This window comes from Anomalospiza imberbis, chromosome 2 (genome assembly GCF_031753505.1).
Source record: "Anomalospiza imberbis isolate Cuckoo-Finch-1a 21T00152 chromosome 2, ASM3175350v1, whole genome shotgun sequence".
Taxonomy (NCBI): Eukaryota; Metazoa; Chordata; class Aves; order Passeriformes; family Viduidae; genus Anomalospiza; species Anomalospiza imberbis.
Genome location: NC_089682.1, coordinates 86,266,929 through 86,287,199, shown reverse-complemented (window position 1 = coordinate 86,287,199; position 20,271 = coordinate 86,266,929). Strand labels below are relative to the sequence as shown.

Below are 20,271 nucleotides of genomic sequence, written 5' to 3'. Positions count from 1 at the left end.
GACATGACTCCTGGAAGCTCAGTGACTTAGAGAGTGTTCCAAGTCAGTGAAGAATCTGCCCTCACCCTACTTCTCCAACAGAAAGGTACTGAATGTATGGCAGCAACCACTGGGTTTCTCAGACAGAGAGGGGAACCCTTGTCAGGAGAATATAAGAGGAATGTCAGGCCAGCTGTCCTTGTGAAAATTAAGCAGTCAACAGATTGACCAGTTCATACTGGAAAACCCCAGAAGTTGACTCCAAGAAGTTCATTGCAAGTGTTCCCTGCCCCCTTCTCTAATACCACTTCAATTTGCATGAAGCAGCATCTCATGTCGTTGGGGTCAATGAAGCAATCCCTGTGTTTGGGATGAAAACAAAACAAAACTAACCACAAATAAAACAAGCAAACAAAAGAACCCCCAGCCCCCAAAGAAACCAGCCAAACCTCAAAACAAAACAACAACCAAAAAACCCCAAACAAATCAAAACCCTAAACAAAACAAAGCAGAAAAGGAAAGGAAAAAAAAAAAAAAAACACACCCAAACAGTGATTCTCCATGGGGCAACAAAAGGGATGTGAGAAACATCATTACAGTTTTTGGATGCAGGTTGAGTTGGATAAAGCTCTAGCTGTTTCTGCTGAGCCATCCTGACACTGAGGACTCTGCAGCAGGAGAGTAGATGTGCTCTAGCTTGAGACAGGAGTCTGGAGTCAGGGTAGGTGGATTCTTCATGATTCATTCATTGGGTAGGTAGAAGAGACAATGAGATAAAGAGAGAAGAAGGGATCCTGCAGGGGTTAGCTAATCATATAAAGAAAGGACATGCTCTGATCTCCTTTCTAGGATGTTATTTAAGAAGAACCTGGAAGCCAAGTAGAGTGGACATTTCCAGTTGTTGTAATGACACTCATAGGTCTACTTTGACTCAGAGCTGAACATACACACAAGCAGGTAATAAGACATATTTGCTGTCATGAAAAAGTGGTCCAAATGCACATGTCAGGGCAAGGATGGGAAGGCAACTGAAGGTCAGGCAAGCCTTGTGCCCACCCACCCCATGGAGGGGGTACAGCCAGGGGAGAAGGGATTCCTATTCCTCTCCTCATGCTGGTGCACAGTTACAGCCTGCACCACTTCGATGGGAAAACTGTATTTGTTAAGTAATGTCTGCCTCTGAACTCCTTGGAAGCAGATGATGAGTCTGGAGTCACAGTTCATGGGGTTTTGTTTAGGTAATTTTTGTGTTAGTTATGTGTTTACTGGGAAAAAATGGGTGTAGGTAAACTTGTTAACTGAGTGTTTCTATCAAGTTAAAATTCTACATCTCTAGACCACCATGGTCACCTATTGCTGCTGCACCCAAGCAATACAAGTGACTTGAGGCTTACAAGGCCCTTCAATTTAGTGATGGTTTAGCAGCCCTGAATTACACTGTGGAAAGCGAAGGACCAGAGAAAAAGTCAAATTCTGTAAAAGCCATTCTAAGTAATGCAGATTCCCTATCAATCCATTCTGCATGCTGGGTTAGCTCCCCAGGCCCTTGGTGTAATACTACCATGTCCTCCCACATCCCTTTTCCAGTGCAGGGCAAAAGTGATATTTTCCCTCTTGCCCTCTGCTGCAGTTAAGCCCAGCAGAGATGAGGGACCTGGTTTTGCAGGTGCAAGCCAGAGCAGTCCCAGGGAAGTGCCTTGGGTCTTGTCAGGGCTGTGATTTGCTCCACTGTGCAAATGGGATCCCAGTACACAGCAGGCTTCCCACTTCTTATTCGGTCAGTGGCTTGTCCTGGACTGACCTGGATGCAGCAAGTGAGAAAAATAGCGGACGAAGCCTTGCTTAATCCTAGGTTCTCTTTTAACTACTAACCAAGCTGCCTCTGTACCAGCATGTTGCACTGAGAGGATGTGGACAAATATATCTGTGCTGAGGAGTGGCAGAGGCTGCAGTCTGCATTTAGAAACGCTGAGCAGTGTGTTTTTCTAAGCTGGCTAATTAGTATGGGCTTGAAACTAACGGCTGTGTTTAACTGACAAGGCAATATGCCCTTCACCCATCCCTTGAGATGTCAGGAGAATTATTCCTTTCAAAAAGCATGCCTGTTAACTCGTTCCTCTCTAACCTCTTTGATCTTTTCAATATAAGCCTTTCCTTCTGCACTTCAATTCTCCCTGTGGAGGAGACCATGCTGATTTGCAAACGGCTCTTCCTCCCTTGCCTGCTGGGCTGCATGGCTGTGTCTCCTGTGCCAGGGACCCTGGTCTCATGTGAGGAGCTGGGGAAAAGACAGCACTACAATCACAAAGTGTCACGACTGGTGCAACCCCGAAAATATGCTGTTAGAGGAACTGAACTGCTGTAGATACCTCTGTCCTTCTCCAGTGCAGTGAGGAGATCAGGAAGAGACAATGATTCAGCAAGTCATAATTTTCCTCCCAGGTTGTTCCATTAGACTCTGGATAAAACTAAAAATCGATGACCTGGCCTTTAAGTGGGAAGGAGGATAGAGTTTTCTGAAACCTCATTATGATCCAAGTACCGTGCAACCCTAGTGTAATATACACCCATATGTCCAGATATTTGTGATTTTTCCCCACAACAACATCCTTGTTTTTACTTGATGAAACCAAGTCAGAGTCTAAAGTGGGAAATAAACAAAAGGAAACAGTGGGAAAGAAACAAAAGGAATACAGTAATAAATATGCACTGATGTTTAGGGCCAAATCTCGACCTCAGTTTGAAGGGTTCTGTATAACAGTAGGAAATGTATGTGGATATCTGCAGTTGCATACACTGTTGGGAATATCCAAGAATTGAGAAGTTAAATGCCACACTGGCAAATGCTGCACTTCTCAGTCTTGGTACAAGTAGTGAATGTGGACTTGCACAGGAGTCAGAGGAAGTTTTCAGTGTTTAGGTTGCCCTTGAGATACAAGAGGCATAATTTTGCAAGATAAATGTTTATCTTTTGCATTTCCAGAAATACGCTTGAAGAGAGTCTCTTCCCTCCCACAAGGGTTTGTTTGGCACTTGAAGAGACTCGCTAGCTTTGCATTTCCAAATACAGATGCCTCTAGTTTGGCTTGCACATTCAGGGAATGGGCTAACAGTAGCTGTATTCCAGAAGTGCTGAGCAGTTCTCCACATTATTTACAGTTCCTGCAGGATGCAGATCTTTAGGTCTTCCCAAGGTCAAGTCACCCGGACTTAAAATACTGCAGCATGAAATTACAGTCCTATTTTGAGCCACCAACATTTTTGTTAACTTTGTTTCAAGCCAGCAATTGTCTGCAGCATCATACCAAATTTAAAAAAAAAAAAAAAAAGAGGCAAAAAAATGTAAAGGAGTTAAAGAGGCTTGGCCATTGTGCAGCAAAAGAAGCTGACTTCAGGGACAAATGACCCTTGTGACAGACTTCCCAAGTCACAGGATGTCAATTTGTTTTTTGAAGGCACCTACTATGTATTGCAAAGGACTGATGTGAAAAAGTGCATGCTGTCCCTAGACTAAATAAGTGTCGCTCTGTTTCCAACTTAGAAAAGACAGAGAGAAAGACAGAAAGGAAGGGAAAGAGAGAGAAAGCATGAAAGCACGATGAAAGCATGGAGTCACAGATGAAAGCACATTCTCAAAGGTCAGGGCAGAGTGTCCTTACTTCAGTAAATACTCTGGCGTAACTTCATAATGAAATAATCCTGCTATCTGATACTGCCTGAGAAATAAACAGTGTTTTTATAAAGTTCTTGTCCATTTCACAGCACTTCCCTGTGACACTGTAATAAAGTAGGCTGCAGCAAGTATCCTGCATGCCATGCCTCCAAATGTACCAGTTAATTACTGAGCCCTTTAAACCTACTAACAAGACAAGCCTTGTTCTTTCAACCTATTGCTTTTTGCCAAAAAAGAAAAAAAAAAAAAAAAAAAGGAAAAAAAAGTCATTGGGTAAATAAATCTTTCCAGAGAAAACAGATTTGTTTCCAAATCAGTCAACTGTGCTGAACTGGAAAGGAAGAAATGTTATTTTTTCCAGGATGAAAGCAAAACAAGATCTCTCCCTGTTTATCCTGTCTCACCCTTTTCTAAAGAAGGTCAGTTTAATTTCTTCATTAGTTTTTCCTGCTGTCTTATTTATCTTGAAGTCCTTTAGTCTTTTTCAATTTCACTGTCAAAGCCCAGCCTAGTTGGTCCAACACTGTGCTTTGCTCTTCACAGCTATGTGAAGATCCTGAATAGAGCTGGGTGAACTGTAATCATGCAGACATTCTCCTTTCTTACTTGCTTTCTCCATGCTCCTGAAAAAAACATAAATCTCAAGAGTTTATTGTTGACTTAGTTTCCTTTTAGCATCTTATTCATTACAGATGCTCCAAAGCCTGTGAAAACAATCACAAATTCAGTCTGCCCCAGCCCTATGTGTTGTGCTATGATGAAATACAAATCTTTTTACCATAAGCATCTTTTAATACTGGTGCCTAGGACTGAGTTTGGAAGGAAGGAATGTCAGTACAAATACAAAACAATATATCTAGCCAGAGAAAAGAGCTTTGCTACCCTCAAAACCGGTAGTGTTTGATCTTTAACTCAGAAGGAGCCTAGGGCAACTAGGGCAGCTCTTGAGGGGGATTTCAACTCCAGTCAGCAGAGACCATCATGTTTGCCTATGCCAGCCCAGCTAGAATACAAGTGGTGTTTTGCATGCCGCAGAGTCGAATGCAGAATTAGATGTACATTTCTTTGAATAGCCGTGGTCTGTAAGAGAGGGTCATTAGATCAGTTGGTTTGATCTCCTAGATGACACCTTAAGGAAAGAAAAATGCATCCTGCTGAATTCTCCTCTAAGTGTTCTCATTGTGCTGGGTTGGTTACACCAGTTTAACCTCTTCTGCAGTCACGTACACTCCACTGGCTTTGGAGCATCAGCAAAACAGCCTGAAGGGACATATATGCCAGCTGCCGTATGCAGGTCTTGGAGTGAAAGGCTCTGACACAGGATCAAGTGCCCAAGCCTTATCTACAGCCTCTTCTGCCTTGTGTTACCTCACTGCTGCCTCGGGTGCTGCAGACTCCACACCAGGAGCAGGGAGCTGGGAAGCGATGACTCAGGCACCGTAACCTGACCAGGTGCCTGTGCCCCAAATGCGTCTGGGCAAGTGTAGAGGCAAACCAGGTTCATGCAGTGCACACACTGAAGAAGCTGGGAGAGCCACCATAGCTAAAGGCTCTTTGTGAAACTCTTCCAGTGATATCCTGAACCCATAGGTGAATTCAATTCTCAGCTTGGTCTCTACAGAGCTCTGGTCACAGCCCTGTTGTACTATGAAATGTGCTACTTTTAAAACCAGAAAACTACAGGGTGTGATATATGGCAGTGTCTGCAGGATTCCATGGCTTTGTTAGCAAAATGAGCAGCAGTTTCACATCTCTTTTTTGCATTTCTATTTCAAGTGGCAACATTAGGTTCAGCAGTCCTTTCAAAACAAATTAGTGCTCCTTCAAGGCACTCTTTGGTCCCTAGTCAGATTTTATCCACTGTCCTGGAGCTGCCACTGGATTTATTTTACCATGTTGTTCTCCATTTGCCCAGACACTAGAAGATTAGTTATGCATTTTACTCTTTTTCGATTTTGGTGGCAGACCTTCCTACACCCAGTGTTTAATCAGAAATTATTTCCATCTTTCAGTGTTTGTTCCTTTTAGAGGTAATACAGGGCTTTCTGGGAAGTTACCTGGGTGCTCCTGCTGGAGTGAGAACTTTTCAGGATGCGATCACCTGCTTACTTCCAAGGGAAGTGTCATCCCAGGAAGCACAAATACTCTTTCTTGAAGTGCTGCATTTCCCAAGGTGCAGCACCTCTGTTAGAGAGAAGCACATCTGTTTCTACACACCTCTGGCACACAGGTTTCTTCTAAAAGTAATTGTCTTGGTGGTACTTTCTCTAAACTGGATTCTGCAATGAGAACAACTGATACCATAATACCAAAGCCATTTAGAAAATGCTACCGAACTCATCTTAGCTCAGGCACTCACTGCTGGGATATACAGAAGGCTGTAAATGTCACCTGATCCATTCTGCTGACTATCATGGGAGTGTATCTACACTCCATCATCAGTGTTTTCAGTTCTCTGCCCCCCTCAGACCTCTGGGGGCTGTCATTTTGAATAATTGTTAATATTAAAGAAAGTATTTCCACAAAAGCAAATGCAGTGGCCGTGAAAATTGTCACACTCCTATTGTAGTCAATATGAGTTACCTGAGTGAGAGCAAATGGCACCTGCTTTTTCTTTATAACCAGTGTTTATTCTTTCCCTCTAGGTGCCCCTAAAATCCTTACACTGCCAACCTTTCTCTAGATAGATCTAGCCCAGTCTGCATGAAAGCAGCATTTGCCAGCTGGGCTTCCAAGAAATTACACTGCACAAATAATTACTCTAGAGGAGAACAGCCTTGGCAGCAACTACCTAAGTACTGGAGAAATGCAAGTAGTCAAAGGGCAAGGCTTTGGAGAGCACTGCCGCAAACTGTCTGGTGGAGCGTGTTAGAGAGACATTCAGCAAATGTGACTGAGGCCTCTGATTCTCTGCCAGCTGTCAGGTTTGGAATTACAGCCATAGCAATTAGCCATGATTACTTCCTGATGTTGTTAAGTACAGTGCAAAGAACACCAGTTGTAGTAGTTTCTTTTTGTGATATTTAAGTGAAGTGCCAAAGAGGAGTATCAGATCTCAGGTCTGAAGACTGGGGATGCATTGGCAGGTGTGCTCAGGGAAGAGACAGGATGATCAATATTTACTGTTTATGCTTAGCAGGTCCCCCTCTAGACATGCACTGGCAATATCTGTTAAAACATTATTGAACAGATAAATAAAGATAATAATCCTAAGCAGTGCTGTAGAGGTTACAAAGTCATCCCATGACTAGTAGTCCAGCCAGTTGCCCTGTAGTTTGACCATAAGCTATTCCCTTATCAAAAGCATGAAGAAAAGATCTGTTATGTTGCACAACCAAAAGCATTAAATGTTAATAAATTATTGGGCTTTACCTAGAACTTCTGTCCACCTTTGGAAGGGCACTGGTTTAGACTGCTAAGATCTCATAGACAAAATTGATGAGCAAGTGTCAGAACTGAAGATCTGTATGAGCACCCTTCATATCAGGTAATCAAAAAAATATTTCCAGCTTAGGTCCTTTGGAGATCATATCCAAAACTGGGAGAGAGCACCCCTCTAGGCAGCTTGGCATACTGGTTGCTAATTACAACATCAGTAGTAACATATGTAATGTTATTTGAAGCAGGGGTAAACAAAATATTCTAATCTTTCTACACCTTATTTTTGTATTTCTGGTTTACAATTTCAGTGAGTATAGGATGAGGGCTATTTACTCTGAAGGGACTGTGTAACACCATCATAAACACTCTTTTCCCTCTTCATTTAAATACTCCCATACTCCTACCTCATATCCTCAAGGCTTTTCTGGAGACTTGGAAGTGAAGATAGGGTCTGTGTGGAGAGATTAATCAGTTCAACAGACCATGTTGGAAGACTTGCTTATCCCTGTTGATATCAAAACCTGTTGAAATGTCAACGTGTTCACCTAGAGATGCCATGACTCCAGTAATGCCTAGTTTGCAAAGTCTGAACTTGAGGTGTTTGAGCCCCAGCTATTGTGGTCTGTAAAAACAGACAATGCACATAGAATTACTATTTTTAAGACCCAGCCAAATAATGTAGCATCAGTAAAAATCCAAAGTTTTCTTGACTACCTTGGCTGCTGGACACCTGCTATGCAAGAGGTGTGATATAGAGCTGGTCAGTTGCGAGTGATCACAGGAGGCAAAAATGTTGTTTACCTTCCCCAACAGAACAGATGTGATTTACAATCAGACTTTGGCTAAACGATTAGGAAAGAGCATTTTTGCCAGATCAAATGAATGCCCATGGCAACCAACCGTGGCAGACATTAATTTAGTTAAACATTTGAACTAAGCCTCTCTGAAATTCTTTTGGTATGTTTTATTCAGCTTTAATTATTTCATGAACACACAACAGTTTAAACAGGGCCTTGGAACCTATGTCAAGCCCATACAGTTCATTTGATACAATTTAATTTGACCACTTGAGAGGCATAAACATTCTTAGCATGTAAATTAAAGGTGTCTCTGGAAGGCATTCAGCTTTTTACTAAATGTTGTTAAGAAGTGGACAGAAGCCAAACAGAGGACTGTTGTACAGAGTCAGTAATCTGATATTCTGCTATCATAATCATGAAGTTCTTTTTCACAGTAAAAACACCTTAGACTTCACATTCCAGGATGAGGGGATTTTTAAAATATGAAAGAGTAGATGCTGTGTTCTTCCATAACTGACAGAAGAAAAGTCTCGCTGAAGTTTGTGTAAGTTTTGCTTACGCAAGATTTGGAGTTATACTGCTCCCTTACAGGACACAACCTTGTAAGTTATTGTTCCCAACGTTACTAAAAATTGTGTGGTAGTGTAAGGTTAGCAAGTACAGAGGGAACTGTTTGATTTTCTGTGTCTTCTCTAGAGACAGGAGAAATCAGTGGATTTAAAAAAATACAGAATATATTCTCTTAGCTCGAGTAGGAGCATTTTAACTCTACACCAAGATGAAGGCTCAAATTTTCATTAAGTTAAATCGAACAAAAAGTCTTCAAAGACTTGTCTGCAGCTGTATTGTTCAGGAAATAAAGATAATCCTATGACTTTCCAGCAAAGTTTGTTGTAATGAAAGTGTGGGCATGCACAGCTCAAGGAAAAACCTTGTGCACACACTAGGAGGTACAGAACAACCTTTGCCAGGATAACAATGCCTTCAGGTTCCTGATTTCTTCTTAGTCTGTCCCTGCTAACCAACGTGGCTGGAGAGATACATCTGCTTCTGAAAATCCCAAGCACCTGCAAAGCAGAGTTGCCAAAAAGGATTGACACCTATAAGGCATAAAGGCCACTGTGGGCCAGCCTCACAGAGAGTTCTGGATGTGCTGAGGAGAAGCAGCTTGTACGTTTGGCCTCTGGTAGGTTTGGGTATGGGAGAAGTGAGACACATGTACAGGGTGTTTCAGCCTAAAGCAAAGCGATTAGTAAGGGTATCTAAGGGCAATTAGACTTCTGTTTTAAATGCCTCAGCACGGGCCAAAAGACAGGATGAATCTTGTTTCCAGAGTTCACAAAAATACCTAGGTAAGCCAGTGGTTACTACTTTGATTTATTATGCAAAGATAAAGAGAAAGGGGAAAAACAGGAAATAATAATAATCTGCCTTCTGAGCTACTTTAAGTAAAAGTGAAAGGATATTTGTCAGTTAGACATTTGGAGAGCAAACTCAGCACAATATTGAAAACTGGGAGATGAAAAAAGTTAGGAAGTTGTGTTCATCAACTTATCTGCTGTTCTCTTCTTAAGAACCTTTTCTTGTCTGCTCTGGAGCAATTTGTGACTTACAGTTTGCTACCAGTAAACACCAAGTGAGTGGTAGCAGCACAGTTTGTCCACAAGAAATGGCTGTGGATATGCTCCAACATGGTCCAGACTTCCTAAAAGCTTATCTAAACAAATAACTATATCTTGATGTAGTACTTCTCATCCCCAGATTCGGGTCACCATTTTCTACCCAGACACATTCTATTTTTCTCCAGGTCTGGATGGGTGGATTTCTATCCCTTAGTAGGGGAAAGACGAAGGGGAAATGTGCACTTATCTACTTTGGCCAAGGGAAGAGCAGGAGTGATGTCCTTCAAAGATAGGTACAGGGTGGTCTTCACAGACAGATGGACCTCAGGGAGCTGTAGAATATATGAAGGCTGACTTTGAGGGTCTGGGACAGCCAAGGTTAAAAGAGCAGGTAGAAAGAGTAGGAAGTGAATGGAAGAACATAGTTACAGTTGTTTGGGAGGCAGTGATACAGCAGAGGTAGGATCGAGCAAACTCTGAGATAAATGCTGGAGACACGTTAGGAAGGATAGGTGGGGATGAGAACAGCAGGTCAGAAAGTTGCAGGCTGTGGCTGGGACTGGAGGATAAGGAAGAGAAAAGCAAAGTGCTCTGGTGTCTCAGAGGGAACAGGCTGAGGACAAAGGAATCACAGGGTAGCTCTCTCCTCCCCCACCTTTAATTGGAATTATTTTTATGAAGAAAATTACATGAATGCATAGGATCTCTCTATCCACTCCAAATCCATGATGAAGGCTGCCCACCTACACTCTCTTTTTACTTTGACCATTGTGTTTATTTAATTACTTTTAATTTAAGTACTTTAATTTTCAAAGGACTTTGAGGAGAGCAGTACTACTAGTCACCTTTTGGAACAAGAAGACATTATGGAAGTATTTATCAGTTCAAGGTGAGCCTGCTGTACAGACACCTCTGAGACTGCAGGGAATATATAGTGCTTGCTGCTGTTAACTACAAACTCACTCAGCAGCAAAAGCACAGAGCTCACTTCAGGCTGCAAAAACTCAAATGAGAGCTTGAGTAACTGGAACACCTTGCAGCACAGAGACACAGGGGTCTCATTCTTTAAACAGGGACTTGTAGTGCTGTTTCAGATCCCTGGGGGTACCCAAGAGGTCTGGTCAGCCTGACAAATACCACAGAGGTCTTAAATGCAATATATCCCTTTGGAAGAAAGAGGTGAAAGCCATACAGGACGTGTTTTGGCATCTCAGATAGCACTAGATGCCTCTGCATGAGTAAGCTGTCCTCGTATTTTCTAGAAGGTTCCATCTCTACTGATAAAGAAAAGAAGGCAAGGGCCACTGTCAAGGACAAGCAGCACAAACTGACTCCTGCCTCTACTGCTTAGGGCTTGTGCTCTCCTGTCGAGGCTGCTTGGTCTTGGATCTCATCTGAACAACATGTAATCTTCCTGTGATTCTGAGAGAGGAATACTTCTTTCTGCTTGCTGTCTTTTCCAGTGGGAAATGTACTTCGCTCACCTAAGGGATGTTTTTCCAGAATGCTCACAAAGACACATCACAGTCTGGGGGTATGCTATTAGAGCATGAATGTGAGGATACAAAGCCTCTTGGGCATAGTGGAGGACTGTTTTGGGTAGAGAGAGCCAAACCTAAAGCATTCTGACCTATTCTGCCTTTGGGAGGGCTCCATAGGATGGTTTTTCAGAGCAATAAGTATCTGGGATCAGCATGTGCATGACCTTTGGTCAGCCGATACAGACCACCGCTAATGTCTGATGACATTTCATGTCTGAAATGAATCACTGCCATCGCTGTCCAGTTTTCTTACTGCAGTCAGTCTCACTGAACAAACACTCGGTTGTTTGGCCAATAGGGTAGCAAAAAATAGAAAAGGAAAGAAAAAGTGGTTGCTTAAGAACTACTGCTTTTTGAGGGCTTGGGATTTCCATTGCTTTTGCTGGTCAGCAAAAGCTGCTAAGCAGGACCAGCCGACTGCAACCCCCCAATGCACTGCTGTTGGTTTGGGTTGGAACGTGTTCCCTCGGCATCCATATCCCAGCTGTGAGAACAAGCCCCACCACCCTGCAAACCCCACCGAGCCCGCTTTGCAGTGCTTAATGTAGTTCTTGGCCTGCTCTCATTTTGGCAGCACTTCCACTTCAGGCCTCAATTTAATGCAATTATTAAATCTAAGACGAATACTGTGTAGGATACTGTCATCAAATCCCAGGCTACAGGTCTGGATCTCAAGAGATGGTGTTGCCAGTCCTCATGCCCAGAGAGTCAAACATACCCCATGCTACCCCAAATGATATTTATCCAACTTACTCCTAATACCTCCAGCCTCAGAAGGAGCTCTTGTAGCTCTGTAAGCCCCAGAACCACAGCAATGACACAGTGAGCCACAGTGCCCCTGTGCTGACAAGCTGCTGCTCTGAGAATCAGGAGGACTAGGCACTGCTTCCCAATTCACTAGAGCTGATCACTTGATCTACCTGGCAACGCTTACAGACTTCTCAAACTTAGGAAAGAAGAAATTATAATATTGGCTTTACCACGACAAATCACTTGTATGAAAAGCATTTTTGATAAAGATCTATAGACTAAAAAAATCCTATTACTAGCACCTAACAGTGTTAACAATTTAAAATAGTCACTATTATTAAAACAGCATAATAACTAACTCTAATATCCTTGAAATACAAAGCCTTATCTAACCTTTTTTTTTTTTTTTTTTTTTTTTTTTTTTTTTTTTTTTTTGTGAAGGGGAAATTTTAGAGGACTGGTCCCCTTTCCCTGACTTCTGTAAGATTTTGGCTGCAAGTTGCTGGATGGCAAGGGAGGCAAATTTCTGCTCTTTAGTGTATTGTTTTCGCTCCATCTCTATAGGACTTCAGCAGGAAAGCAAATGATTCTTTCTTATAATCAGCTTACTTAATTCCCTGTCTGATGAACACTCTGTAGCCAACTGTTTCCAGGTAAGAACCAATGAGCATGGTGAGAGCACAGGGTCATCATACACACAGTCCTTTGCCTTTCCGACCTGGAAGTTTTTCGTGCATTAAAAAGGTGTTTTTAGAAGGAAGGCTTCAAATGCATTCCTGACTCCTTTTTTTTTTTTTTTTTTTAGAGAAAACCACAATTACATGGGTAGAGTATATAGTGAAGGTTTTTGACTGCCAGGTGCTGGAGAGAAGATCTGCAGGAACACTTGTGTTTGTGTAGCATGGGTTATTTAATCTGGAATGTCCTTTGACTCAACTGCCCTGTCCTCCTCTCCACCAGTGTGCACAGAAGAATGGGGCTCTTGGGGGACTTCCACTTCCCCCACACAAGAATTTTGCCTCTGACATGTATGAGGAGTAGGAACAGGACTGCAGCAATAAATAAATACCAAAGTGATTAAAAACAAATGTGTGAAGCATTATTAATGATACACTGGAGAGAATGGAAGCGTACTATGCCAGAAACACCATCAGGAACAGAACAGATATCAAGGGCTACACAGGCTGACGTTAAAACAGCTAAAGGGGACAAAGCAGTGATTTACTGTGCAAAATCTGAGCCTGCAGCTGGATAGTTCAGGGCTGATTAGTGGAGTTGCTTTTTGAACTAGCAGGTCAGACTTGGGTCTATGCAGGTAACCTACCTCTGTCAGCAGGAATTGCCATATTTTCCCTTGATCTCAATATTCACCATACCCCCTGTCCTTCTTCCATCATGTTTCTATACTCACAGCTCTTGGAGAAGTTTTGACAACTTGCAGGCCATATGTCCTTGCTTTGAAAGCATTTCTGGAAAGACAGCTGGACTGTCTGGATACCCAGCAAAGTCCTCTATTCTGCAAGAGTTTGGTGATACAAGGGCTTCTCTTTTCTATAATTTTTCCCATTTTTTCCACTAATATATTTGAAATGCAACCACCATATATGCAGTGCTTTACTCCAGCAAGTAATTATGTGACAGCTTCTGTTCTGAGCACTCATGCAACCACGTGCAGACAGAGAAGGAAACAAATCATTTGCATACAGAGCAAATATTTTGTCATCACCTGCTGTTCATCCTAATGAGATTTTTGCCAGACTCATTAGAATGATTCCATGCTTCTTAATACCCACTGGGATTGATTTATTATTTGATGGAGTCAACAGTTGGCATATGCCACAGTGTCTCTGTATTCAGGTCTCTTGAAACCTCTGAAGGCAGCTACACAAAGGCAGTGAATAACCAGTTTTGTTTCCTTCTTTCTCCCAGGATGTCTTAACATTGACACCAGTGACTCATAAGCACCACAGTTAAAGGGATCTTTTTATCAGCCCACTCCCACTGGCTTCTGAAGACAGTAGGCATCTTTTCACTAGGGACTGTCTTCTCTCTGCCTGAATGGCTGAAAGGAAGGACCTTGACCCCTCCCTGCAGAGGACTCATGGGGATTTCTGTTTTTCTATTTCCTCTGCTGGTTTCAAAAATCGTTTCTCAAAAATCATGGGTGGCGTTTTTTTCTCTCCTCTTACTCTATCACAAAACTACATAAACAACAGGAAGGAGACCTATTAAGAAATTACAGCCGATTTGGGCATGGCCCAAATCCGCATGATCCTTTTCGTGTGTAAGCTTTCCATACAAGATGGGGATCATGGATTAGCTCAGTTGGTTAGAATTGTGCTATTAGAACATAGTGCTAATAATGCCAAGATTAAGAGTTCAGTCCCTGTATCAGACCACTCACTTAGGAGCTGGACTCTATGATCCTTGCAAGTCCCTTCCAACTCGGAATATGAAATTAGAGTGCTAGGAATTGCAGTAAAAACAACCCAAAAAGTAGGGGTTAATCCTTCTTTTCTCTTCTCACAACTGTAACCTGAGGTGTTCCAATGGGATTAGTGGGGTATAATTGGTTTTGGTGATATTTACTGTAGAGTAAAAACCAAAAATCCTGAAGTGTGATATTGAAGTTGACAGTGTCACTTTAAAGAAATTCACTCGAGATGATTTTTGCTTTGGGAGTCTCCCTTTACAAACAGACCTTGCCAGGAGCCAGAGTAACCACTATGTTAATCTTAGATCAGCCTTTAATTTTCCTGCTTCCTTTCTCTTCCCCTTTCCTTTCTATTTCCTTCTAAGACAGCAATATTATAGACAATTTAAATCAGACATGTCTGTAGCTGAACAACAAAATCACCAGCTGAGGACAATGAGAATAACAATAAACTCAACATAGTAATTATTTTCCCATCACACAAGCAATTACAAAAGCCAAGAAAGAACAACTGAGTGCTCTTAACCTGATATTGATCATTTAATTTTCTCAAGCCATGTAATATTAAGCAGGCTAATGCTGCTACAGGGAACCCTGGCAACAATTAAGCATAGCTATGAAAAAGTCAGACTCATTGCAGGCTTGAGCAAGGGGGAGAACTCACTGTTTGTGCCAATGGTAATAATTATGAGCAATGGAAATAGTGAAATGAAAGACAGATTAATACTTGGGCACAAGTTCACCATTTCAGTGAGGGTTGTATCTGGTTGTATCTGAGGTTTGCGTCAACGTGGCACACTCTGTTTACCTGGCATTCCAGCAAGGCCAACCCTTTGGTCAGTGGTTGCCACAGGCTAACTGGAGGTGTAGCTTCTGTCTACGAGGTGAGGAGAGAACTTGGCAAAAGGTTAACTCGTGAGCATTGTGACGCACAAGCTCCTCACTCATGCTGTGTGCTGAGGCACCATCATAGCTTAACACAGGAGGAGCCAAGTTGGAGCTCTTTGCTCTTGGGCTGGTTCTAAACTTGAATCATCTGTTGTTCATTCCACAGAGCATGAGCCTCTCTTTAGACCCAGAAATTTGCTTGCCAAAACGGAGGTTCTGGTTCTGGCTGAGTATCCTACCTAGTATCCTAAGAGTATCCTAACTGCTGCTCCTAGATACTAGTAATAGTTCCAAATCATGTTTGTCAGCCTGTGTGAATACTTGAAATATGAGAGAACACCTCAAAAGAAAATTGATACCTGAGTTGATGCAACTGGGTTGCACCCCAGCATTTGGTTTTATGTGTAGCTTTTAGATGCTGCTGATTGTACTGACTGGGCTTCAGCTGGCCACCCTGGGAGCTCAGGCACCTGGCTCATCTGTAGGCACCAAGTGTGTGCCGTGTCTTCTGAAACACTGGAGCTGTCCTGCAGTGGTGTGGCTGGCCTCCAGCTGCCTCTCTAGGCGGACGTGTGCCTCCTGTAGGTGCTGTGCCATGTCTGCCTGATCAGCCTGAAAACATCAGCTGTTTCACAGCATCTCAGGTGGCTCATGGTGCTGCGTGTGAGCAACTTAACTGACCTCATGGAGTTTCTATCAACTGCTTCCAAACAGGGAGATCTTCCAGTGCTGCCCTCGAGATTTAAACCATGAACAAAGGACAAGCCTGCTTATGAGAGCAAACTCAGACTTGTGCTTAATTTCGAGTGCAACTAAAACCCACAAGGAGTCACCTTGGGAGGAATAAGAATGGTGAACAGACACTGTGGGGTGAGGCTTTCTTCTCCATGCTTTCATGGTGGGTGCAGTAGCAGTTCCTCAGAAGCATTCTTTCTGTAAGGATCCTGTCAGATACAGAGGAAACACCAAATTGTAACCATATGTGGGGGCCCTGCACAATGCAATCCCATTCCAACTCCATTAATTTTAGTTTCTGTTATTTCATGTTGTACCACTTAAATGTCTCTAGGCAAATTATCATCAAAGTCCTGCACAAATTAGTAAAACATTGAATTTTTCCATTCCTGATTTATGTCAAGGAAGAGAGTCCTGATTTAGACAGGTTAAGAAACTCCACCTCAAGCCTTCCACTACTTCTGCAGGACTTTAGAGAGAGTTCAAAATGTTTGAATGGGTGTGCTTTTGTTTCCAGGTCCTGAAGGAAGCTGGAGTAATTTATTTTCGCAGTATTTCTGACCATCACCAATCCCTCTATCCAGTGAAGGGAACAAGGGAGAGAAAGGATATGTCAGAGAATTACCAAATAATCAGACATTCCCTCTAGTAAAAGACCATTAGTGAAAGATAAATGGATTCTAATGGTTGCATGGTGTTATAGGAAGGAAGTACAGAATATTCTGGCCCTTTATTTTTTAATTCCCCTTTCCTTTTTGTTTTATTTTCCTTTTATTTTTCCCAGTTTCCATATGGATCCCATCTTACAGAACTCCATGGTTTTCATGATAACCAAAAATCAAAGAAGCCAGAAGAATAAGAGTGTCCAGTGACATAAAACATGGGCAGACATAGAAAATCCTGCCCTTGCATAATCTGCATGTGGGCAAAAAAAGAAAAAAAAAAAGGGGGGGGCAGGCGAAGCACAAAAGCACAAATTGAAATTTTTTCCTTTAAATTAGAATTTGACTTATTTTAAAAGTGAGCCTATTTAAAGTTGGGATGAACACATGTTAAAGCCTGAATTTACAACATTTAATCATACAATTTGAGTTATATTGAAAGAAATTTATTTTGTACTAAGCACTCTAAGTTCACTTACCAGTTTTGAGGAAAGGAAGAAAACTCTGAATTTGTGAAAGTCATGGACTAAGCAGAAATTATGTGTCTGCTCAACTAGTTTTTGAAACAAAACTGTTTGCTTTGTTTATTTAGCTCAAGTGTCCTCCATAGGATATGTGGTATTGCAATGAGGACATTTTGTTTAATAATAATAATAATAATAATAATAATAATAGTGAAAGCTGCTAACCAGAGTGTGTCTTCTAGAAGAAGACACACCCCAAAACAGATGGCACCAGCCACTTGGGCAGCTGTGCAGGGAAACAGGCTGGGCCCCACAGAGTTTATGAGCTTAAGTTCACTTCTGTGCAAACATGACCATCCACCTCCTGAACCTTCCCTGACCTTCAAATCCTAATGCTGCCTTCACACGACACTGCACCTGAACCCATCAGCCGTGCTGCATGAGCCAGCTCAGGTCTCTGCACCCACGGCACAGCTAATCTGCATCCAGATAAACTCATCACGGGCATTGGGCAGATGGATAAAGCTCAGTCTGCCATCTTATTCACTTAGGCTGAGAATATCTGAGAGTTGGAGAACCAGGAGGACTTTTTTCCCACTTCTAGACTCTGGGGCCAGAGGGTCAACTGTATTCATCTAAAATCTTGAAAACCCAAGCAATCAGATCAATTCAATTGCATCATTTTCACAAATGCATCCTTGTAAAATAAGTGTATTTCACTTTTCATTTAATTCCACTTTCTGTGGGAGTAGAATCCAACATAAACAGAATAATAACAACAACCCAAAAAAGATGAGTGGATCACTCACCATTTCCTGCTCTGAAAAAAAAGCTATTAAAGCTATGTTTCCAAATAAGCATATACCAGTTAAATCAGGGGCCTCCCATGCTGTGTATCCTCTACAACCTCTTCTGCTCCTGGCTAACATTAACAAAAAGAACAGAATGTAGTTTAAAGCAGTCATACATACATTTAAAGCAGTTATTTAAGAGATGCAATTTAGTATTTACCAAGCAGTAAGTATTTATTCTCCTTAAAGAAAACAAACAAATATTGATTCAAAACAAGATTTAAATAGCTACTATAAACCAAGGTTCCTTGCTTGATGGTTTAAAACATGCTCACTTTTATATACCCTGTCCTAACCTATTCATTCTGAAAACTGTCCACATAGGTTCAGTCAAAGGATTCCTTAATTATACTTCCTGCCTTATTCTGAGCCACAGATAGTCTTGTCAGTCTTGAACATCTTTATTACCCATCCTTCTCAGCCTGCTTCTTGCAGAAAACTGTCTCCATCCAATATGACATTTCAGGAAAGAAGGCTCCATACAAGCTCTTCATTGACTAGCAAGTTAATACTCTCTACCTCCCAATTCAACCCCTTATACAAAACAAAAACAGAAGAAAGTCTTTAATTGAAATTTCCATTGTCATTCTTGCTTTCTGTTTTTTCCAGGAGAAAGAAAAAGCCAAAGCATGAGGTCATCCATGCTTTCCTCCAGAAGACATTTAACCTCCACCGAAAGCTTATCATTATTTAGTTGTTGCTTTATGCAAGAAAATTCTCTCAATGTAACCCAGTATCTGATCTTGCTCTACCTTGAACATGATAAAAGCCCTTGAGAAGGGCTGGTCCTGTCTCCATCTCAATCCTGCAAGATCCTGGACACCTTCCAGTTCAGCATCTAACTGGCATATGAAACAGAAACAGTGCCTAGTGACAGTGATGAATGGTCTGCTCTTGGCTGTTGCCTGCATTCACACTGCTGTAGGATATCCCTACAGTATTTGATTGCATAAACCCTGAAATCCTTTTGTCCACATTAAGGATGTTTGGTCAGCACTACGAGATCTAAATAATCTCTAAAGAGGAAACTGGCAAACTAGTGTCCAGTGTAAGCAGAGAGTGTGCAGAGAAAGTCCACCTGTTGAACAAAATTCACTGCTCTCTCAGGACTATGACAATACGGAATTATTTGAAGTAAACTAATGATGAAAAACTAAATAAAATTGCCCTTTTTCTACCCCCTCCCACCATGCCACAGGGCAAGGAGAACTCTTGAAGCAGAAATCTCCCTCAAAGTCTGTGCTGTATTTGCAAACCCATCTGAGGTCTATCATCGTGTGAGTCCACACCCTGACAATTGCCTGAAGGCTGGGGAGATATTTTTTAGGAAAGGGGAGCAAAGAAGCAAACAGAAAGGAACCCCTCCCCTTTCTGCATGTAATACTTTTTTGCCTGCTTATCATCAATAGATTTTGGAACCTTGAAAAGCAGCATGAAAGAGATGGATCCTTTCTGCAGCACAGGCTGTGGGTCTGCCCTCACAGTCCCCTTGGCAGAGGGGGCTATGTCTGAGTGAAGTTTAATGCAAGAACATCATCTTCCCTTTAAAGGAAGATGATCTGAAAAAAGTATCCTGACCCCTGCATGTGCCCTTGAAAACCAGGGTAGGGGCAGGAAGAAATGGTGAAATCAGAGCAGGACAAGGAATCTGAGTTGAATTGGAGTTGGTGGGTTTTCTTCATACGCAGCACATTTTGTTAGTTCGTCAGTAGCTTGAGGCAGCCACTTTAATAAAAAACTAGTCAAAGTTTAGGGAAGACACAGAGAAAGAGGTGCATGTGTATGCATGCTTTTACCAGTGCCATTGCTGACAAACTGAGGCTTGATAAAGTACATTTCTTGCTTGGGGGGGATCTAACTGTGCACCTTTTGCCACTGCAGAAAGAAAATGCAAACTATATTTACAAAGCCACAATAAAAACATGCTAATGTGTCAGGGGGCCTTTCTTGGCACTTAAACCCTGAGAATCTGCCTGCAAACCCCTTCAGTAACTCCTGCATTGAAGGTTCCCATATGAGTTACCCCAGTTAACATCGAAATGGGCTAAGGGGGGAAAAATCCCAGCTGCAACCCCAGCTTAAACCTGCCTGTGTAAATTGGTCCTGGATTCCTGTGCAGGTGTGTCAGGTATTTTTTTCATGCTTCTGGGCTTGGACCAGCCAAACACCTCTGTTCTAGAAGTCATGTGCCTGCCTTTCTCACTCACTCCTCCACCACATCGATTTCTTTCATGATCATTTCTCCAGCCCATTTCTTCACGGTGTTCTCAGTCAAGAGAGGGGAGTGAACATCTAATCCCTGGTTGTTGGGCCAGGTTTGTGGAAAGGCCTTTTTTTCCAGGAGAAAATCAGGAAACCTGTGTGAAGGAAAACAGTTTACTGTGATTAGAAAGCAAGCAACAAAACAAAAACACAGAGGCTTTCTGGGCAAAGTTTCTCCAGGGAATTGCTGCAAGCCATAGTCTCACTGTGAAGATGCTTTTCATTTACA

General features: G+C 42.1%; 1 long non-coding RNA gene across 2 annotated transcripts in view; it reads right to left on the bottom strand.

Moving 5' to 3' along the window:
* The window catches only part of LOC137469472 (uncharacterized), a 31,632-nt gene extending 15,182 nt beyond the window's left edge, over positions 1-16,450 (bottom strand). For both annotated transcript variants that reach the window (XR_010996544.1, XR_010996543.1), the window contains exons 1-2: positions 14,989-16,450; positions 5,710-5,931 (exon numbers count right to left, since the gene is read on the bottom strand). This is a non-coding gene — a long non-coding RNA (uncharacterized lncRNA). The remainder of the gene's footprint in view (positions 1-5,709; positions 5,932-14,988) is intronic.
* Positions 16,451-20,271: the final 3,821 nt, after the last annotated feature.